Source organism: Periplaneta americana, chromosome 13 (genome assembly GCF_040183065.1).
Source record: "Periplaneta americana isolate PAMFEO1 chromosome 13, P.americana_PAMFEO1_priV1, whole genome shotgun sequence".
Lineage (NCBI taxonomy): Eukaryota > Metazoa > Arthropoda > Insecta > Blattodea > Blattidae > Periplaneta > Periplaneta americana.
Genome location: NC_091129.1, coordinates 9,204,629 through 9,228,575, shown reverse-complemented (window position 1 = coordinate 9,228,575; position 23,947 = coordinate 9,204,629). Strand labels below are relative to the sequence as shown.

Sequence of the window (23,947 nt, the reverse complement as noted above, 5' to 3'; positions counted from 1 at the left end):
GTGAAACATTCCATAGCGTGTTTTGTGAAAGCCATTGATTGAATTCCCAATATGCTCAGTCAATTTAAGAGAGCAGTGTATGGGAACAACTGGATAATAGGCACGGTACACAACTTCGGTAGTCGACGTTGCTCGTTGACCACTAGTCACCGGGCCGTACCGAGTCGTGTCAAACAAAAGACAATCGAAATGATGGTAGTAAAATTCGCGACGATCATCATCATCATCGACGCTACAGCCCAATTTGAGCCTCGGTCTCCCTTGGAACTCTCTTCCATGCATCTCTGTCCCTGGCAACCAACCACCATCCTTTAATTCCCACTTTCTTTAGATCCTCTAACACTCCATCCATCCATCGCAGTCTTGGTCGTCCTACACTCCTTTTTCCTTCAAATTTATTCCCCATAACTTTCTTGGGTATCTCATGATCTGCCATCCTTTGCACATGTCCTGCCCATCTTAATATTGATATTTTAATGACTGTAACCACATCAGGGGACTTATATAGCTGGTAAAGTTCAAAGTTGTATCTTATTCGCAATTCTCCATTATCACATATTGGGCCATATATCTTCCTTAGAATTTTGGTTTCAAAGGATCTCAATCTTGACATATGAGTCTTTGAGAGGGTCCACGTTTCACTGCCATATGTTAATACAGGTTTTACCAGAACATTATGAATACTGCATTTTGTTTCCCTTGTAAGAAGTCTTGACTTAAAGTGCCCCAATAATCCAAAATATGCTTTATTGGCATTTTGAATTCTTCTATCAATTTCTTCACTAATATCATTAGTGTCATTGATTAAGGAGCCCAGAATACAAAACTAGAGACCCTCTGAAATTTATATTGATTAATTTTTAAATGGGTTGTTGTCGTCAAGTCCCTTTTTTGTTTTTTACATCCAACAATCATGTACTTAGTCTTCTGTTCGTTAATTTTCAGCCCCATTCTTTGGGCTGCTGTTTCTAAAGCAGTAAATGTTGTCTTAACATTCTCCACAGATCGACCAATGATATCTATATCATCAGCATAGGCCAGTATTTGGGATGATTTGTAGAGTATTGTACCGAGTCGTGTCAAACAAAAGACAATCGAAATGGTGGTAGTAAAATTCGCGACTATATTCTTAAATAATTCACTCCATTATTATTATTATTATTATTATTATTATTATTATTATTATTATTATTATTATTATTATTATTGTATTAAACTTTTTTGTTTGAAATATCTCAAAGAACAACCCTTTGAAGTTAAAGACATTACTTACCGTTCATCCTGTATAACCAGGTACTTTCTTTGATTCTTTCTCATGCCCACTGTAATTCCCAAACGACTGTTTTCAAACATAAATAGGTTCCATTAAAATATTTCAATAACTCTGCATTTGTTGATACGCCCTTCTGTTATGACGCTCTCAATATTTTTATACGGAAAGGCTCGAAGGGTAGCACCGCAATCAGACTTACTATGCTTTAAACTTCTGTTCTGTGAATGATATTTGTCGCCAAACAGTCGCGATCTTGTACTGTACAGCACGCTTCCCTGTGAATTTAATAATGATTAACATGTGGATAAATGATGACGAAATTAATCCAAGATTTAACGCCGAAAGTTACCCAGCAATCGAGAATGTTGAGAGAACATTTTGTAGCATTTCCGCGGTTACTTTAGCACAGGCTTCAATGATACGTTCTTTAAATGTTTCACATTCACAATTTTCTCTTCATCGTACCAAGCTCTTTATGTAACCCGAAAAGAAAAAATCAAGGGGTGTTAAATCTGGAGACCTGACCGGCCATTCTACTGGTCCACGCCGACCAATGCGATGTCCAAGGAAATGTTTGTCCAGTCTGCTGCAACATTTCTGTGGTCTCACCAGAATGAAGAATGATATCAATTCTTTCCTCTTTCGACAATGCCATCATGAAAATCAAGAAATCTGTTATAGGAAAAGATTCAAATAATCACAACAATGCATTGAAACTGTCACAGGTTAACCGAACAGTAAAACAGGAAACGTTAATTACAAGAATTGCATAAAAATACCTTTTCCAAAGCCTCCTTAGTAGTGTCCCACAGTCTACTATATACAGTCACGTAGCTTGAGTTTTCAGGGTGCTAGAAACAATAGACTGTGACGGTACTATTTTGCATTGCCTGTAATGAGGCGATATTAGCGATCCTAGTGGTGAGCAACTATCTAATGTTTGCATATTTACTACGTATTGAGCTTCGCGACTGTATATACTAGACTGTGACTGCACCATGTTATAAAATATCTGTAGATGCAGTAACTAATGTTTCTTATCTTTAAATATCTTAAAAACGATTAGAGATATCTCAAAACGGATTGCACCATTGACTTTTTTTTAGAAAATTTCACATGATTTTGAGTACCTACATGATCCCCTTTCCATTTAAAAATTCAGAGTTGCATCCAAAATGGTGGCTTTTAAGATAGCTGAGGGCTAGAATCGAATGTGTCACTGGTAGAGCATTTGGTCTTACAAATACTGGTAACATCTATATTAATCGAAAATCAAGCATATGGAAGATATTTATATGGTTCCAGACTCTTAATTAACCCTGTATTTTAAATTGGGGATCCATTCAATTTAAATTAAAACTTACCCTAGTACAAACCCTAGTAATGCCGCATTTCGATTATTGTGACGTTTTGTTAAGTGACCTAAGTTCTGAACTGTCAGTCAAGTTACAGCGAGTTCAGAATATGTGCGTCAGATACGTATGCAATATCCGACGATACGATCACATATCACCATCCTTAGCAAGTCTTTCTTGGCTCCGACTTAAAGAACGTAAAACGTTACACTCCTTGTCATTGCTCTTTCGAATTCTGCACACTTCCACACCAAATTACCTTTCGTCTCGTTTCTCTTATCTATACTCTAACCACGACGGAAATACCAGATCACTTATCTGTGGCGCGTTAAGTATACCTCTTCATAGAACATCTCGTTATTCATCATCTTTTACAGTATCCACCTCGCGACAATGGAATACCCTGTCACAAAGTATTAGGGGCTGCAAAACAATAAACACTTTTAAAAACATCTTAAAAGATAACCTTCTTAGCATTTCACTCCAATCATATTGACTTAAACTATCACTTCTACATTGTTACTCCTTCCTTTAGACATGCATCCTGATAGTGCTGTATTTTCAAAATTGTCTCATAATAATATCTTCCTATTATCTAACATTATTTGAAATATATTAACATTCCATGTATTTTAGCTTAATTCTGCTACATAATTTGTATTTCAGTGTTTAATTAATAGTTCATAGTATTTTGTTGTTTAATTCGTAAATATAACTCTTGTATACATGTAGCTCTTATCTAAATCAAATTCTTGAATTCTTTGTAAGTTGATACATATGTATGTATGTATACTTTTTGCTGGTTGAGTGGAAGAGAAGGCCTTACGGCCTTAACTCTGCCAGCTAAAATAAATTATTATTATTATTATTATTATTATTATTATTATTATTATTATTAATATTATTATTATTATTCAATTTGAAAAACTATATAGTTTACATTTGCATACAAAATTTCAGCTCTTTATTTTAAATAGTTTCTGAGTAAATGGTTTCTGAATTTAGAACAATATATTTTTTTCAATACTGATTTTTCTGCCATTCCTGTATTAAAACAATGAAAGATAATTTGATTCTGTGCCCAAATCACAACTTACTAATATTTGTTTGTCACTCGTGCAAAGGACATTAGTCAGTATTTGATAGAAACAGAGGAAAAACATAACTTATATAATATATATATATATATATATATATATATATATATATATATATATTCATGTTTATACGCGAAAATACTGTTACCAGCTCTGCCCAGTATCCTTAAAAAAGCATGTAAGAGAGATGATACAAGAACAACAAACTCTCTTACTTTAGAAGTATAGACATCTGATATAATCGGCTTTTGCAATGCGCATCTCTCTTTCGTTGAGAATAAAATCTCGTAAGTCATTTGAAAAAATATTTGGTTTAAAAAAATAATAAGATCGATTAATTATAAATGGCAAGGATCAAATTCTTACAAATACGATTCCTTTCTTTCCATATATAATTAGAATCTATTGCATTTTAAATTGATATAAGATACACAAAATCAAAATCCGTCAAGAATAAACATAACCATAGCCATGCTTAGTTAACTACTGACTCCAGCTACCTAACGTGTCTCCTGTGTTTCATTTGTCAATTGGCTTTCTAATTATACAGGAAGCCTTCAAATATTCTCTTGCTATGTTTGGATTTAAAGTTACGTGCTTACTGTTTTATTTTGTTATTATTAATAATTAGATTAAATATGTTCAATATTTCCTATGTTCTGTTCCATACATGATCTATTTTTCGTATTTTGCTACATCAATATTCTATTGGAAACATTTCGGGAGGTCTCGTTTGTAGCTAGAAAACCTGCCGTGATGGGAATTCAAAATATTAAAAGCAGATCTCTTAAGCAACGAATAAACTCCGACTGATAAAACAAAATGTTTGAAAAGAAACAACATATGTCTTGTAAACATAATTCCATTTATAAAAAGACGCTTATAAACAGGCTATATGCTTTTTTTACATCATCATCATCATCCTTCACGAATTAGGCCTCTGTAGACCTGTTTCGGCCCCATCTAGCAGTCTTCTTAACGGTCTTTCTGGTCGACGATGTCCTCTAGGTTTATATTGCATCATAATTTTTGGGATTCTTGAATTTTCCATTCTTCTTACATGATCTAGCCAATTGAATTTGTATCTGGTGATTTTTTCTTCTACTGACTCTACTTCTAATTGTTCTAAAATTTCTTCATTCCTTTTTCGGTCTAAAAGAGTATATCCTGCTGTTCTCCTGAAAAATTTCATTTCCGTTGCTTTGATTGATTTCTTTACATTAATTACTATATTCTGACTGTGTAATTATTCGCCTAGTTTTTGGACCAAAATGCTTTCAGTGTCCACGTGTTTCAACGTCACCACGTGATCCCAAAATACAGAATATCATTTAATAAAAATTAATGAAAATTTTGGAAAGAGAGGAATAGCTACCAATAATAAAAATTAGACCATAAGTTATGACTAAAACGTAACCATAAAATTCTTTGTTTTCGAGATATTAAGAGAGGTGAAGGGTGACGCACCATTATCATTTTTCTTTCTCTTATTAGCTTTCATTGCTTTTTACTTGTAACTTTTTTTCATTCTGTAAACTGCCATTGTTTGTTTGTTTGTGTACTTGTTTACTTTTTTCTTACTCTGCTATCTTTCATCATCTATTTGTTCTTGTATTGTTTTGTGTGCTTTGTCTAATGGCAGCCTCTAATTTGAGGAAGCTCTAGTAAATAAAAAAAATACATGATTATATTATAAGCTAGAGATTTGATTTTTTGTACTTCTATTGATATCAGCAAAGACGTGTTTAAATTCCATGTTAATTGTAGTTTAAGAGTTATTTAAATTGAAAAAATAACAACAATTAGAATATTTCCAAAACTTTTTTATCGTCACAGATTTTAATTATCATGTCTATTTCTCTTTTACAATATCTTTGTTCTCTTAGGAAGTTGCTATATTAACACATTTTTAGTTTTATCTCGTAAAAGCAGGGGAAAAAATTAAACCTATTCGTATTCAAATTTTTATTCAAAAATTATTTTCATATTTGAAAAAAAAAATGCCAACATATCTCCCTTAAGTATACTTTAAAGAGCATGCAATAGAAGTTTCAGCTTACTAACATAGAATTTATGGAATCCTTAGCAATGTGAATGCAGAGAAGTGGGCAAAAAAGTAAGTACGGGAAGGTGTGTTTAAAAGATTTCACGCACTGTATACTTAACGAGCACAGTCTTTTTAAAGATAGCGTAATTACTGACACAATGTAAAGCCGGCATCATACAGTAGCTACAAGAAAAAAAATAAAAGTGATTTTTTACCAAAAATTACCAAACTTTCACCAGCCTCCTGCATTAGGAATAACTAAAAGATATCCAGTAATTTCGTTCTAAACTGTCGTGACTGGGAACATTTATAGAGAAGAATTTTAAAGCTGTCAATCTTGAGCTTTGGGAAAAACAGTATTATGTATGTATATGTATGTATATATAGGTTGAACCGTAAATAATGTCATTAATTCTGGTGGATAATTCCCAGCAAAATTGTATTAATATTTTTTGTTTGAAATATCTCAAGAATAACCCCTGGAAATGAATGACATTACTTCTATATATAATTCTCTAAGATATTTCAAAGGAAAACTTTAATGCAATTTTGCTCTTTTTTGCTTCCTTTTCTAGCTAAAATTGCATTATATGATACATTTCGTAGCGTGTTCTAGAAAAGCAACTGATTCAATTCCCGATATCCTCAGTCAGTTTAAGAGAGCAGTGTACTACGATAATGAATGATTGAAAGAATTTTAGTTTTGTTCCTTAAACGTGCAGAAATTTTGATGACTTTGTGACTTTTCGTTCTGCAAAGAAATTTTAAAATATAATGTAGCTAACCCAACTTATTAATTATTATTATTATTATTATTATTATTATTATTATTATTATTATTATTATCATCATCATCATCATTACTTGATGTGCTACTGTATTACATGTCATACACTTAATAATAATAATAATAATAATAATAATAATAATAATAATAATAATAATAATAATATTAATAATAAAGGGTAAAGGTATCCCCGTAACATGCCATGAAGCCACTTGGGGGCATGGAGGTAGAGCCCCATGCTTTCCATGACCTCGGCACTAGAATGAGGTGGTGTGGTCGGCACCACGCTCTGACCGCCTTTTACCCCCGGTAAAGACCCGGTATTCAATTTTATAGGAGGCTGAGTGAACCTCGGGGCCGTTCTGAAAGTTTGGCAACGAGGAAAAATCCTGTCACCACCTGGGATCGAACCCCGGACCTTCCAGTCCGTAGCCAGCTGCTCTACCAACTGAGCTACCCGACCGCCAATAATAATAATAATAATAATAATAATAATAATGATAATAATAATAATAACAACAAAAGTTATTATCACCACTGCCCTTATCTACACAGACTAATCCAATTAAACCTGGAAGCACATTATGAAGTCAAAACAGTTTAAATTGTACAAGGCATCTCTTTATCTTGATATGTCGGTATTATTTATTGTTCCAACAGATTGCTAGATGACCTCACCTGCTGGCATTCTTCAAATGTGTTGTATTTGAACATTAACAACATGCATGATATGGATATTACTGACTACTTTCCCGCTTATCCCTGGAAATCTAAAACATTCTTCACAATAATAGCTTTCAGTAAAGAGAAAATCTTGGGCTGAAATTTGAAAGAAGTATAAAATCGATTCATCTCTCAGTTTTGTCACTTCGTACTTTTGATATAAGAGATATTCCACCTAACATTTTTGTTGTATCTCAGCAGTTTAATATTTACTTCGGAATTTTTAACAGAAAATAACAGCACTGCAATTGTTAGGGTTAAGCTTATAAAAAGCATATTATGAGTACGCCACACTGTAAATTGTTGTCTCATCACTCTTCCCCTTTCTTAATTTATTACCGCAACAAGATTAACGAAATGCATTAATGTTCGTGCGGATGATTAAATCCTAATGACAGGATGTTAAAATGAGTGGCAAGATAATCATCAGAACACTGACAATACATCACGATTTCCTGATGATATACTCTAATGCAGTAGTTATCCACTAATATATAATCTTAACGTACTTCCTTATGACCTTCATTAGAAAAAGTACAGTAGTTGTTATCGAAGGGAAATAATGACATGTCACCAATAAAAACGAAAATAAATAACTTGTCATGCTGTATGATGTACAGTCTTAGAAAAAAGTTTTGTCGCACAGATATTATGTAAGTTCCAGAAAGGAGTCAGTGCACATGATTAGACATACAACGAAACAAAACTAATTTTATGACCATTAATTTGGGACTCCACTTGCGTTGACACTCTAGCTCCATCTCACTTGCCGAATACCTCCAGACACGCAGCATCTGCTGCTGAATTAGCCGTGAAAAATAAAGTCAGTAAATTTGCTCATCTTTTGGATAATTATACCTTTGTCCTCTTTGCTGTGGAGATCTTCGGTCCTTGGAGTCATGGCGCTAAAGTTTTGGTATCTCAAATCGGCCAAATTTTGATCTCCATTACTGGTGATCGCCGTTGCACTACTTATTTGCGTCAACGCTTAAGTAATGCTATTCAACGCGGAAATGCAATGAGCGTTTTGGGTACTCTTCCAGAGTCCTGCCCTTTGGACGAACTTTTTCTCCTGTAAAATTTTTTATATATGTGTAATTGTAACGGTGAAAATATTGTTAATCAAATAAATATTTTTTTTTTCATAAGTGTAGATTATTTTGGGAGTGTTTTTGTATACGCAAACGCATTATTAATTTGGTTGTAACTTCTATATCACCTTTATAAAGGTAAACACGCTTTGAAATATTTAAGTCGGAAAATCGCCGTAGCTCGGTTATTTTGACAAATTTTATGTACATTTTCACATTATATTGGACTTAGGTTTTAGATATTGTTATAACAATTATTAGTAAAATTATTAATATATTTCATGTACATTTTATTACCTCAACTAGTCCTTCTCTTGTGAACCAGGTCGCTCGTCCTCTGATCATGCGCACTGCCTCCTTTCTGGGACTTAATAAAGTATCTATGAGACAAAACTTTTTTCTAAGACTGTAGCCTACATGGTTCCCTTCGCTATGACTAGTGGGTAGTTACCAATGAAATGAACCTGACATGATTCCTTGAGAGAGAAAAGTGAACTGTCTTCTTTTTCGCATTGAAAGTGCGTGTTTTCTTCTACATTACTCTTGTGTTATCTCACACGACGGCTTTACTGTCATGTGACTTTTGCAAGAAAGGTGAGACTTAAGCCGTTCATTTTTGCGTAGGCAGCCAAAATAATAGTCACGGTCCACACCTATGGAGTAACGGTATGCGCGTCTGACAGCGAAACAGGTGGCCCGGGTTCGAATCCCGGTCGGGGCAAGTTCCCTGGTTGAAGTTTTTCCAGGGTTTTCCCTCAACCCAATACGAGCAAATTACGTATTTATTTACGTATTTATTTATTTTGTTAATAATTGTAACATAAAATATAATATAAACAGAAAAAATTTAGCTCACCCCTGAAACAGTAGAATTCGTGTTCAGGGGCGGATTCCATAATTGAAATTAAGAAGTAGCCCATATAATATAATATGTCTTATGTCTACTACACAATAAGATTATACGTGGTACAGTCATTAAGTTCTAATACTGAGCGCATAGTGGCGTTGTGGTGCACTATAGCGCATAGGTGGCGCCATGGTATGATATCTTGTCAGTTAGTCTCTCGACCCAACAAGAGGCAGTTGAGTGCATGCACTGTAAGCAGAACTACGGCCTTTGTTGTGACGGTGATTTGAATGCGCACGTCGGAACCCGAGATGTCACAGTTTGAGCAACGGGCAAACATCAAGTTCTGCCAGAAATTAGGCAAAACTGCTGCCAAAACGTTTCAAATGATGCAGCAAGTCTACGGTGAGGACGCAGTGAGTCGCAGTGTTGTGTTTAGGTGGCACCGACGTTTTTTGCAAGGAAGAGACAGTTTGGAAGATGATGTGCGTACTGGTCGGCCACAAACAATTCGAACTGAACGCAAGATCCAAGAAGTTGCAACGTTGGTGCGTGCTAACCGCTCCCAATCGGTAGACGATATCGCAGCAACAGTAGGGGTCAGCCATGGTACTTGCTACAAAATTCTGTCCGATGACCTGAACATGTCTCGTGTTACCCAGCACAGTGTGCCACGAATCCTGTCTCAAGACCAACGTGATGATGGCATGACGATTTGTGGTGACCTCATCAGTAGTGCTGACGATGATCCGACGTTTCTCAACCGGATAATAACTGGAGACGAAACTTGGTGTTTCCTTTACGATCCGCAACTGAAACGACAATCCGCCACCTGGAAAACGCCGTTATCACCACGACAGAAAAAACCGCGACAAGACAGGTCAAAAGGCAAGGTGATGCTTGAAATGTTTTTTGATTCAAATGGAATTGTTCACATGGAATTCCTCCCAGAAGGTGCAACTGTGAACAAAACCCGCTACAAAGAGATCCTTGGCCGTTTACGACATTCAATTCGCCGTAAGCGACCTGAGCTATGGCGTACAAAGAATTGGCTGTTGCTACATGACAACGCCCCTGCACATCGCTCTGTCCTTGTCCAAGAGGAACTTGCAAGACAACAGGTGACAGTTCTTCCACACTCTCCGTACTCACCTGATCTCGCACCATGCGATTTTTTTCTCTTTCCTCGCATGAAAGCAACCCTACTTGTGCGTAGATTTCATTCTTCCGAAGAGGTCATGACTGCCACAAGAGAAGCCATACGGGACCTTCCTGCCAACATCTTTCATCGGTGCTTCCAGCAGCTATATCAACGTTGGCAAACGTGCATAACGGCCAACGTAGACTATTTTGAGGGAGGATGTGGTTCTGTTTAAATGTATGCCGTGTTATGCGGCATCTTGTGATACATCCAGATTCTTGTGGGAGCCTACCCTCCAGGCGTCAAGGCTTAAAACTTAATGACTGTACCACGTATAATGAAATACATTAAAGGTGATATGTTACAGTTGTATGAACACTAATAAGTACAATAAGTTTATTAAAGATGTTAGTCAGACATGTTTCGCTGATACCTCTTCATCCATAGTGATTAATTACGACTAGAAAACGAAAACAATTATAATTAATAACTTGATTAGTTACATATCACACACTAGAAAGTTACAAGTGGGAAATAGAAAGATTATGTTAAATTATATTTTGTAAACGTCTTTCATTGACTGGAAAAGTTAATTAGTGCATTATGCAACGAGCCTATAATGGTAGTAATTAAGACGCGGGTCTTAATTACCATTATAGGCAAGTTTCACACGACTTTTTATGCTCAACCATATTTCTAACTTGAAATTATTCATAAGTATTCATATTATTCTTATGTGACTGGGAAGCGGAACTGACCTAGTACAATATCTCGTAAATTGTGAGATGTGCGCAGACGCGAAAGTATTGATTTTTTCGGAGGAACAAATGTCATTGACCTTGATATAATCTACAGAATAAAATGAGCATTAATCTTGATATAACATTGAAATTGATTTAGACATTGAAAAACGAGATGACAAATTGAATTTATTTGAATATTACTTACAATTAACGCTAATTATTATAGTAACAGAACATAACCTTCTACGACAGTATTGGATTTCCAGCCTCCGTGACGTTTCGCTAGTTGTCTTTCGATACATATCTGAGAATAATCGATACTTGCGTTTTCATATTGCTACAATGGCGTACTCTGATTGGTTGAAGAACTGAACTTTAATGAATAGGTGTACTTTAATGAGGTCCATTAAAGGGCTGCTACCGGGTGTACAATTACTACATTTCGGCATGGTCGAGCATAAAATATAAAATATAATTGATGTCTGAATAAGCAAAAAGTGTTATATCTTCTGTATATGCATATGATAATTAAAAATGATATAAGAAACTGTAATAATGTATAATACAATTAAATAAAAGTATGAAAATTGAATTGACATTTAAAAAATTGAATTGACATTTAAAAAATTGAAATGGCATTTAAAAAATTGAAAAGTTAAAATCTTATGATGTATATACATTTTTCTAATAAAAAGAAAAAAAATTAATACAGACCACATTTAAAAATAAAGATAAAAGAAGAATGGACAAAATTGCAACTTGGATGAATGACTCACCGATGTGGTTCAGTTGTTCGAACCGTGTTCTTGCTTGGCTTAAAGGAGACTAACTGAGATGAAGGAAAGGACAGAAATTATATAAATTTAAATTTACAATTTTTCATTATTTATAAAATCCATACATAACTTTTTAAAATTAATACTAGAACTATTAGAATTGACAAGATTAGGATATTTAAATATAAATTTGTTATATATTCTTGGGCCTAAATTACTACTATGAATACAGTAGCAGTGTTGCATTTTGGTTCGAACAATCTTAACGAATTCATACCTTTTGTTTCATAACTATGAGAATACAATTAATAATTATTTTGATTTTTATGTAAGAATTTTATTAATACAATATAATAAAAATGTCTTATTTTAAGGACATTGAAAACTAAGAACAATTTTTGAGATGGAATATCAATAGGTTTATGAAGACATATTTTAATTATTTTCTTCTGTAATAAATAAAGTGGATTAAAATTTACGAAAGAATAAAAGTAAAACAAAAAGGCAGAGATTTCAGATACTGGGCGAGATTCGAACCGTCGACCACAAGTTTAGAATTACTTAGTTCTACGCTACAATAATAATACGTGTCTATGTCTGAAATCTGAAATATCTGTGGCCATTTCTTCTACCATCATAATTAAGTCAATTCCATTACACGACGATATGCATTAACATTCTTCACGCATTCATTTTCGCCAAGATACAGAAAACCAGAATTACACGACGCAGAATTTGTGATATGCGAGCTGTAGGAGAAATCGACAGTTTCCTGTCTCATTATACGAGTTATGCAAAACTGTAACGACAGAAAGTGAAAACAATGCACAAACATCGCTGAGTTTTATTAAAGTAAACGAGGAACGGAACACGTCGAACCGAGCGATTAAAACAATTATTCAGCTCTAAGTGACGTTGACACCACATCCATCGTTTGAAACTGAATAGCATACTCTACCAATAAATATGTTTACAACAGCTTGTGGCAGTGTAATGGTTACAGATTATGTAAACGTTTATTAACTGCAGTTACTCACTGGTCTGTAAAGTTAAAAGTTACAAACAAAAGAACATTACTGAGGCAAGCTATTGCAAACATCAAATTTTCCATTATCAGTGTATTTGGAGCCGATGTGAAATATGTACTGCAATGATAAAGCTGGAACAGTCTGTCACTTGTTTCAACAAGCGAAGGAAGCAGGAATTGTATGTGAAACGCTACTGGCACGTGCGTCCGGAACACCAGAATTCTATTCCTTTCGACGTGTGACATTCCTCAAACAGGGCTGAGCAAAAGTTTCAACAGATTTTGTCAGTTCACTACGTAACAAAATGACGTCTTAACAGATGTAAAAAAAGCAAACTGGTGTAACACTGGGACAGCATTAGTTCCAATTTGCAATGAAAATAGACATTTACTTAGTTACTGGTGGCTTTTAGGGAACCCGAAGGTTCATTGCCGCCCTCACATAAGCCCGCCATCGGTCCCTATCCTGTTCAAGATTAATCCAGTCTCTATCATCATATTTTATCTGTTTTAATAAGTTACATATTTATATAATTAATTAATCAATACTTTAGATTCACGTTCTGATATAAGGTCCCTGAGCCAAAAAACGCCATGTAGGCCTATAGGCCCTATCTTTAACGCCACCCTATTAATTTTTCTTAACGGCACCAGTTTTCGGTAGTGCATTATTGTAGCCTGCATTCGCTTGCAATCTAGTGATGAAATGAGTTACTAGCTCTCCGCTGACATTTACGAGTGACATGATATTCCACCATTTTCCTGTTCTGTGTTGATAGTGAAAGGCTGTTCTTATATCAAGGCGAGAGAGAATATTTTATTTTGTGTGTTGAGCAAATAATAACTATATTAAACTATATATTTTCGTGATCCTTAAACATTCTTCTATGTATAGAAAGTATTTGCTGTCTATAAAATTTGAAAATGTTAGAGAAACAGGCATGTTATGTTACCAAGTAGTATTGAATGATTTTGTATCTTTTATTAGCAGAAACTCAAATTTAGTTGCTTAGTCTAATTTGTGTTGCTTAGGAAAAATAATTCATTAATAATTATAAGTGTATAGGTTACTAGAAAATAGGTGGCGTTAATTGGACAACCTGTTCCTAATAACGCCAGTTTACAAAGTTTTCCTATTTCAGTTCTAATTCTTGTTCGGTATATAATATATCCATTTTCATTGTACTATTTTGTAAAGATAAGATTACAGTTTCTATTTCATAATTTTCGTGTTTGTACATAACTTATTTCCAGAGCAAAAGTGACTGAAGTGTTAAGGTGGCGTTATTTGGTACGTGTACCTTAGCTGATCATTTTCGTTTTTTTTTTTTCCTTCCACTTTGTAAGATTTTAATCTAACAACATTGAAAACAAAGACATGCAACACGAAAATATATAATATGTTCGTTTCTATGTTGAACGTAGTAAGCGCAATCGTTTTTAGATGTTGACTATCATCTTTACAGACGTATGGATGCTTTTCTTTTGTCACTTTGTAGAAGCAGTGCATCATTACAGACTTTACGCTAGCTAAACGAGGTGTCAACTAACAGTATCTAAGGTGGCCATTGTTAGACCTACTACGTTTTTAACCGAGGTTTATGCACATCGTCATTTATCTTGACTCTTGTTTTGGACATGAAAACTGGTTTTAACATTTTTAAAACTTATTTGAATGGAAACTTCGTAGAGAATGTTTCAGAATTCTTTAGAAATTATCTGATGTGTTAACCAGGATGATTTGTGTAAAATAGCTTGTCGATTTCAACATTTCGTTAACTTTGTCATTAACAAAAAAGGTAGCTAATATATTATTTCAACACTTCATTCCACCTGGGACAGAACCTTTCGTTTCTTGAGAATGTTATTGCGAAACAGAAATAGACAAAGTTGTAGTGCTACATTACTTGACAGTGTTCGGTGTAACAATTTCTTTCGTACCAATCAACCGGAACCACTTCTGATGGAATCATAATGCGGAAAATAGTTAAGAGCAGCGAATTTTATGTGAGAACTTTTGTAGCAGCTCTAATATAAAAATAGTGTACCTAATACATGATTTCATTATGCCTGAAACTATAGGCCTTTTCATTTTTATCCCCATTGAAGATCAGGAAATGCTTCCCAATATACATACAGTATATTCTTGATAATATGATTAACAACACTAATCTTTAAAATCAGGCAAGGTTCGATAGTTAATTATAAAAGTATCTGCATCTCTATTAGGCCTATTTTTTATTATTTATTTTATTTTGCTAATACTTGTAACATAAAATATAGTACACACAGATAAAACTTTACCTCACCCCAGAAAGGGTAGAAATGCTCAGGAGCGGATTCTTGATTTTAAATTAAGATGTATAACTTATAATACAATTTGTTTTATGTCTGCTACGCAATAAGAATACTGTATATAAATTTAAATTCACAATTTTTCATTATTTATAAAATCCAAGTATAACTTTTTAAATTTAATTCTACAACTATTTGAATTGACAAGATAATGATATTTAAATATAAATTTGTTATATATTCTTGGATCGGAATTACTACTATGATTAAATACTGTAGCAGTATTGCATTTCGGTTTAAACAATTTTAAAGAATTCATATAACTATAAGAATACAATTCAAAATTATTTCGATTTTTATGTAGAATTTTATTAATACAAAATAATAATTTTGTCTCATTTTAAGAATCTTACAATCTAAAAATAATTTTTGAGATGAAAAATCAATAGGTTTATGAAGATATATTTTAATTATTTTCTTCTGTAATAAATAAAGTGGATTAAAATTGGTTTTAAATAAGCTACCCCATCCTATAATTCCATACATAATTACAGATTGAATAATGTTAAGTATATTGTGCGTAATATAGAGACTGGATTAATCTTGCTCAGGATAGGGACCAATGGCGGGATTATGTGAGGGCGGCAATGAACCTCCGGGTTCCTTAAAAGCCAGTAAGTAAGTATATTGTGCGTAAAAACTTATTGAGAAGTAATTCCTCAATAAAAGAAAATAATATAATAATATAATAATTATAAGAGTTACGTTATTTAATACTTAATGTAGATGTAGAAGGTTTGTTACATTTTTCAGATAATGAGAATGATATAATTATGGTTTTATTTTCGTTGATAGAAAGATAATTTATGTCAAACCATTGTTTTATTAATTCAAGTCCATTATTTCGTCGTTGGTCCTGCAATAACTCCCATGTGACATAATTATCGATTTTCAGATGTTTGCTCTATTAAATAACTTAAATAGTGATACAGCAAATAATAAAATCTACTATGTGTAATTATATTTCTTTGTTTCGAAAATGTAAGAATTCACAGTCTCCTATGTACGGCTGCCATAGGATGAATAAATGTGTTTTTCCTTCCTACTGAAAACTTTTATATTTTGGATATAGGAGTTATTGCAGTAATAATGACGATTTGAGTTATTATATGTAGCATATCAAGTTTTTCCACCAAGAAGTAAAACTGTGTCATCTGCATAAGAATAATGAACACTACTATATTGTTCTAAGTCAATTTAAAGTCATTAATATACATTAGAAAGAAAATAGGGCCAAAAACTGTGGCTTTTAATCAGATATGCTAGATATTGCGTACACGTGGTGAAAGATAAGACATCCTGGACACAGATCTTAACACTGAGTGGTAATGAGGTCATGGCTAACCTGACACATGAGCTTACCTTGCAGTTAATTTTCCTAACTAATCGGGAACTTAATACAGAGGTAGGCTGGAGTGGGGGACATGTTAGGGTACATTGAGAACTATTTGGCAAGAACGTGGACCAAATCCACGGCATTTCATGGCCACTCAGTGTCGAAGGTTAAGAAACATAAACCAGGCGTGGTCGCAAAAGTAAAATTTAATACCATTCACGATTCAACCTTGAAAGACTCACTTTTTCCCCCTATTTCTTCCTTATTAGCGGGCCTCATACGCGTACGATCCGGTTTCATGACTGTATACTGGAAGCTAACGGTACAAGAGAAACTGCAATCTTCAGAGAATTACAGGTGTATTCCTAGCGGGCGGCCGTTACAGGTTATATAATAATTGCAGTGATGCACGAAGAGCGTCAATTCAGTGTATGACCTACAGACCAACATTACTTTATAACTAAACACTGTTATTCCATTCGTTTCCACTATGAGGAAAACATAGAGGTATATAAATAAACTAAAAATGTCGCTTTATAGGCTGTACGTCAATAATATAACACAGGGGTTCACAAACCGTGCGTCGCGGGTCTTTGGAGAGGTACAAGACAAAGAGAACTACGCCGGAGAATCGAGGGGTCACACATTTTTTAATAATATAATATTATTTCAAACCATACATTACTTAGACGTAAATCTTGGCTGCAAGTAGATTAGCAAGATAATGTTCAAAAAGGGCAAAAATTGCGATCCCTCTCTGTTAGCTCCCAAAAAATTATCACGTACCTATATGGTTAACAGTTTCTAATAGTCTTACAATATTATACTCGACTTTGAACATGAATACATGATTATACGAACATATTCTGTAGTACAGAATTCCCAGACGTCACTACTTCATAGTTAACGATTAAACGCTAACATCAGGCACGCACAACTATAGTGATACCGATTCTAACAGCGTCTGCCTTTGCAAGCTTACAAATGGGCAACCACTAAGTTTTCGCACTACCCTGAATATAGGCAACACACATGACGTACGAAACGGAGAAGTTATCTAGAACAAGGGAAACTTTTGGATTTGTACAAAATGCATTACTTGAAAGAAGAAGAAGAAGAAGAAGAAGAAGAAGAAGAAGAAGAAGATGATGATGAAGAAGAAGAAGACTATTCATAAGGCGTACATGGAGAGATTAAAAAAAGTCACAATAGCTCCTTGTCATGTTTGCACAAAATCACGTGTGAAAACTCAGTTCTTAAAGACAATCTGACCCTGTTTGATACACTGACTCAACAGGCATGGAAGCAATGATCTTCAGTGACATGCGCATGTATACATAAATACAAGTAGCCACCGACTAAGGCTCTTACCTGCCGAGCCAGAATTGCGCTCGGACGCGGATTCGATCCCCGCTTGGGCTGATTACCTGGTTCGGTTTTTTCCTAGGTTTTCCCCAACCGTAAGGAAAATGCCAGGTAATCTATGGCGAATCCTCGCCCTCATCTCGCCAAATATCATTTCGCTATCACCAATTTCATCGACGTTAAATAACCTCATAGTTGATACAGCGTCGTTAAATAAACAAGTAAAAAAAAATAAATGGAAGTGTAGTTCGGAAATATATTGATTGCACCTTGTATCTGCCAAGAGCAATGATTCTGCGTGGCGATTGAGTGAAGTCTCTACCACTTTACCACTTGTATTTACTAAATTGTAGAAATGAGAATGATATAGTCATAAGACAAGCAAACAAAATATTACAGGAGAGCATATAAAGGTTCAGATTTCAATGCTATTAGGTGCGGTATCATAATTTCTTCGGCGTGTACTTACGTCATTTGTGGAGTAATTTTTACAATATTTCCTAGCAACTTCCCAATATGTGTAAGAAGTGAACTCGCACAAAAACCATTTTTATTATAAGTGTAGCTTTGGACTATCTCTTTCTCACCCCTTTAATTAATAAAAAAAATACTTCAAATATGATCTGTGAAAGAAGTAGCTGTTTATATAGAAAATCGTAGCACGTTACAGAATATATCTCCAGGTGGCTATAGATGTCAAAATGATTGAAGATGCACAAGGCAATTTTGAGTCGGTCGGAAGTAATAAATCGTACAACTGAAGGAACATCACTAAAAGCCGTATTTAAGAACGTCACTTCGTCTTAAGTCAGTAGTTAGATCACACAAAGTAAAATAACGGGTCGGTATTCAGAGGTAATAGGTATCATTCCCTTGACTAAGTCAAATGTAGGTAAAAAGCAAATAAACCTGTGTTCGACGTCAACATATATTGACGCAGTACTTCCAGCCCACAGCTGCTCCATGCGGAAAGAATGGAAATCATTCATTCAATGCTGGTTACATTTGGTTTCAAATCTGTTATTTTCAAAAACATCCCCGCAGATGAAGGTGTAGCCTACATCAAAGTATTTCCTTACAAATACAGAGTGTCCCAAATTGATGTATACACATTTTGAAACACTATTTCTCACCAACGAGATGAGACAGAAGTACGATTTTAGCGGTTTTATATTCCTTAAGCCCGTGCATGTTGAAAATGGTCCCCTTCCGCAACAGTACACTCCCAACAACGTGCGTAGAGCGATATACCAACTGGATTGTTGCTAATGGAATATCATTACAGGCATGTTCAATCTGAACTCTCAGCTCCTCCAGTGTTTGTGGTTTTGTGGCGTACACTGTGTCCTTCAGAGCTCCCCACAGGTAGAAGTCTGGAGGGGTTAAATCCGGAGATCGAGGCGGGAACTCCGCAGCACTTCCTCTTCGTCCTATCCATCTCTGGGTCGTCCTCATTTAGTGCGTGGACAAGTCTCGGAATGTAAGGCTTCCATTTTTGAGCTCTCAAAATTCGATGAATACTGGATTTTCTGATACTAATCTCACGAGAACATTCTCTCATTGACGTCTTTAGGGATTGTGCAAAAGCCTGCATGACTGAATCAACACTCTCGTTATCGGTGGAACTTCTCTTTCTTCCACACCGCCCTTTCAACACATCTTGCACCGTTCCGTCGACTTCAAACTTGTCTCGGATTCTTGTGATAGTTAACCTTGTTGGTGGTTGTGTTGCAAATTCAACGCTCCAACGTCGTTGAACCTTAACAACATTCTCCACTTTCCAATAACATTCCAGTAGCAACTTACGTTCATCGAACGATAATTGCACCGCCATGTTTGTTTATAAACAGATGAACATGTTTCCACGCTTTTCACTGCCTTCTGAATCATAAACCGCAAAAATCGTATTTCAATCTCATTTCTTTGCTGTGAAATAGTATTTCAAAGAGTGTATACATTAATTTGGGACACTCTGTATAAAGATGTGGTGGAAAATAATAAATAGACCATTATTTATCTTTGGCAAAAGAAGAAGAAATTAGAGCAAAAATATAAGTAATAAGATAATATTAATTACTCTATATGAAAAATGAATTGGAATCTTAATCTTATGTTGAATAAAATATATTAATACAGTATAATATTATACGACGAAAAAGACGTAAAACTGAAGAATGGTGGGTTTGCTATGAAAGACCTCTCCACCCTACCCCGTTATCTATTGGCCTAGTTGCCTCATAAATGGTGCCTTGTTGGTATCACTTGTGAGGTTCAGACCTTCTTCGGACAGTTGAACAACAACAACAACAACTTTTTCTGCAGTTTCATTTTCCTTATTTTCATATTTTATGCTATGATAAAATATAGGTGATCTGAACTGAATGCAGTGTAGGTACTTTACGACAGAGTTAAATAAGTACACAGCATATCTATTGAGATTAGCCTATATCTGTGTATACTATACTATTAAAATTATATTGAGATATAATTTAATTATATTTATTTAAACGTAATTTTTTAAATAATCCTATTTTCTTGTATACTCAACGATTGCCGCAAAAACGAGTGCATGATTTTCAGAAGTCTGAGAGAGATTCCCGGTCGCGATAAACATAATTATGGCGCTCCTGTTTTCTCTATCATTCAATCGACATGCTCAGTGGCTGGTAGGTCTACTTTCTAACGTATGTGAACAACCAATTCAGCCGAATACAGATTGTAGGCAACAACACAGGATAATAAGTGCTCAGCTTTATGAACCATGTCGAGTTCAATGAAGACTTTAATCTCAATCTGAAGCCTTTGTGATTAAATCGACATTCTGATTACAATGTGTTTCTACAAGGAATGGTTAAATATGATAAAAATCGATAAAATAGGTAAGCCAAGAATGAACACACAATGTCGCAAAGATATTCATATCTGAGTATCAACCAAGATTTTAGCCTATATCTCAAAATATGACTTATTAAACAAATTTCTTAAATCACTGATATCTGTATTCAACTCAAAATCTCTCATAAATGTATCGTGGGAACAATTAACTTTATATAATATAAAAATGCATGTAGTACGTGTCAGAATTCATTACCTCGAAGGTAATAAAATACTGTCCGCAATAATAACTGATAAGAAAATATATTACCTACCCAAATATTCTTGTCGAAATTTTGCATATTTTCCATCCCGGATTTATAATAAAATTCAAAATCCCATCTTACGGTTATTGAAAGTCACAAACTTTTTTATCAGAGTTACTGAATTACTGAAGTCTTAATTCCTTAACATCTGCCCAATTAGCTACAAAATTCATTTCAGAGTCGGTTACGCAACAAGTTGTGTTTGTGTCACACATTCTTCTTATAGTTTTATCTGAATAACACGAAGAAATTGTGTGAAGAATTGTGAGAGACGAAATTAAGAGAATATTACAGCTCCAGCTTCAAATCCGAAAGAAAGGAAGGTTGGAAATAGAATTTGTCTTCTTGACTTGAATTATCGAGTGAATATAGATCATTTATCTAACAAAATCTCAAAGAGATTTTACAATCTGTCTTCTAAGGGTTTCATCCCTTGATGGTACTTTCCGTAATCCTCTCCTTATTTCATACTTTTCCAGGACACAACATTTACAAACAAACATATATAAGAGCACCGGTATGCAAGTGAGATGTAATCCTGGCATCATGGTCTCTTTGTGACGTCAATGCGTATGCTATAACAGTGGTGGGGGTATTAATTACGCTCTAATGCTGATGATAGACTGTAATGAGAGGGTCATTAGCAGATAGAAAATTGACATAGATAACAAATTGTTTATGTTTTACCCAAACGACTTTGTTTTCAAAAACAAGTTGCTGTATTCATTTTACGATTGTGAATCTACGACAAGAACCTTTTGACTTCACTCTTCTACTAAATAAAGCGTGTTAAAGAAGTTTCGTCGTTCTTCAAAATCTTCCGACAGAGTTTGAACCCTAAAACGTCGGATGTAACTATCTGTTTCTTGTTTGTTTATTTAGTCAACTGTGTGAACCTCATAAATCACACCAATAAGGCTTGACTCATGAGGCAACTAATCCAGAAGATAATGCAGTAGGGTGGCCAGTTCCTCTCCCCCTTAAATGCATACATCGCTGCCTAGTAACATATTACTAGACATTGGACTTATATACACTAAAAATATCTAAAAATATGCATGCATTTATGCTGTCAAAATCTTTAAAATATGCTGTAGCATTTCGAAAATATGCACTAAAAAGTTCAATTTTAGGCTTATGCATTTTGGTACTTACACTGTACATTCTTCCTTAAACATCATTCTGGTTGTTGCATTTTTATTTAAAGTGCACAATAATTATCTCCGTATCTGTACATGTCAGCCAGAACTTCAGTCAGCGGTAAGACTGTCTGACTAAAATAGTGCCTAATAGACTAGTCGTTGATAATTCTTGTTTCGCTTCCAATGACTATAGTTGAAATAACCTTGAGCGTTACACTTACTGGTTCCAAATGTAAGGTTGCAGCAAAGAATGATATACAATACAACACTATAAAGAGATAGTTTGCTAACAGGATTAATATTCAATGCCTGACATATTATTGGGATATCCTTCTGAAATCGTGACACAGTCTGTCTAGTCCACCTACAAGCAGCTGTTTCTTAAGACTAGCAGCGTAAAAACTGTCCTTTCACATAGCTGCACGCTTGCATGGAATACTGACTGGCTGCAAGAGCGCTATAAGGTTTCACGTGAAACTGTCAGTATCTGTAATTTTCAAACAGCGTGTTATGCTGGAGTTCTTATGTATAGCCAGAGGGGAAGAAATGGCCCGGGTGTTGATGGGAGGGAGTCAACCTATAGGGTAAGGTTGTACATTTTCGATTAAAACATAAATAATGCTAATCTGACACTTTATTTCCAGAATTAGACACAAATCATTATACAGGAAATGAAATAGTAACCTTAAACAATATTATTCACATTATAAAAATTAAATTCAAGCTGTAGACCAGTGATGTCAACGAGAGCAGAGCACGTAAGGCACGCAGGTACAAGTCACTGGTGAACACAAGGGTTGTACATTACACAGTGAGGAAGAAGTCGTTCAGTAAGTTTCAGGCTGACTAGACTCTTTAACGTCTTGTGTAAGTGAAAGATGAGGTTGGTTTGTGGAAATTATTTACTTATAAAGACAAGCAGTGTCGAACGCCTGAAATTACTAGTTCATCTACAGAATGATATAATATTCAAATTAGTTTATTAGTTTGTTTTTATTGATGTTAAATAGTAGTAAATGTATGTAAAGAAGTATTGTAGAGCTTCTTCCTCACAGCATTGTATTTATGTTTACAGAATAAAGTACAAACAAAAGTGTCAGCTGCTAATGGCGTAAATTCGTTAAATGTCAGTTAGGAGCTGTGTCTATAAATTGTCCAGATTTCCGTACATAAATTCTCAGTTTAACGATGTTTCTTACTGTTACGATATTGTTCTGTCCAGATATTTTGAATTACGTGAATATTTATCAGAATTCATAATATAAAAACAGAGACAGTCCAGAACTAGTTGACTCTATCTACATGGATCGAGGAACGTAACTTTCTCAAGGATATATTGGAGCATCTGAACGTTTTGAATTTGAGATCGCAAGGAAAGAATCAATTAATTTGTGTCGACAGATATTGTTAAAAGCTTTCAGATGAAGATTTCATTGTGGATGTCGCAGATCTCACAGCACAATTTGTATAATTAAAACGCCTTCAGTCATTGACTTCCTGTTCAACAGTGTAAAATAATATAATGTTTTAAAAAATCTCTGGGAAAAGTTCCATAGACGATTTAAAGATATTGACCTACTCCAGCTCAAGTTGGATTTGTGTCGGCAAAAATCAGAAGAAAAAAAAAACACCTCTGAATTACGCGAGAAGTCAGGAATTTAAATTTGTTTCTAGAAGTGTGATGATGCTCATATAAGTAGTA

General features: G+C 34.6%; 1 protein-coding gene across 5 annotated transcripts in view; it reads left to right on the top strand.

Moving 5' to 3' along the window:
- Positions 1–23,947, top strand: part of LOC138711729 (glucose dehydrogenase [FAD, quinone]-like) — a 70,727-nt gene that overhangs the window by 3,964 nt on the left and 42,816 nt on the right. The gene's annotated exons all lie outside the window — the stretch shown is intronic.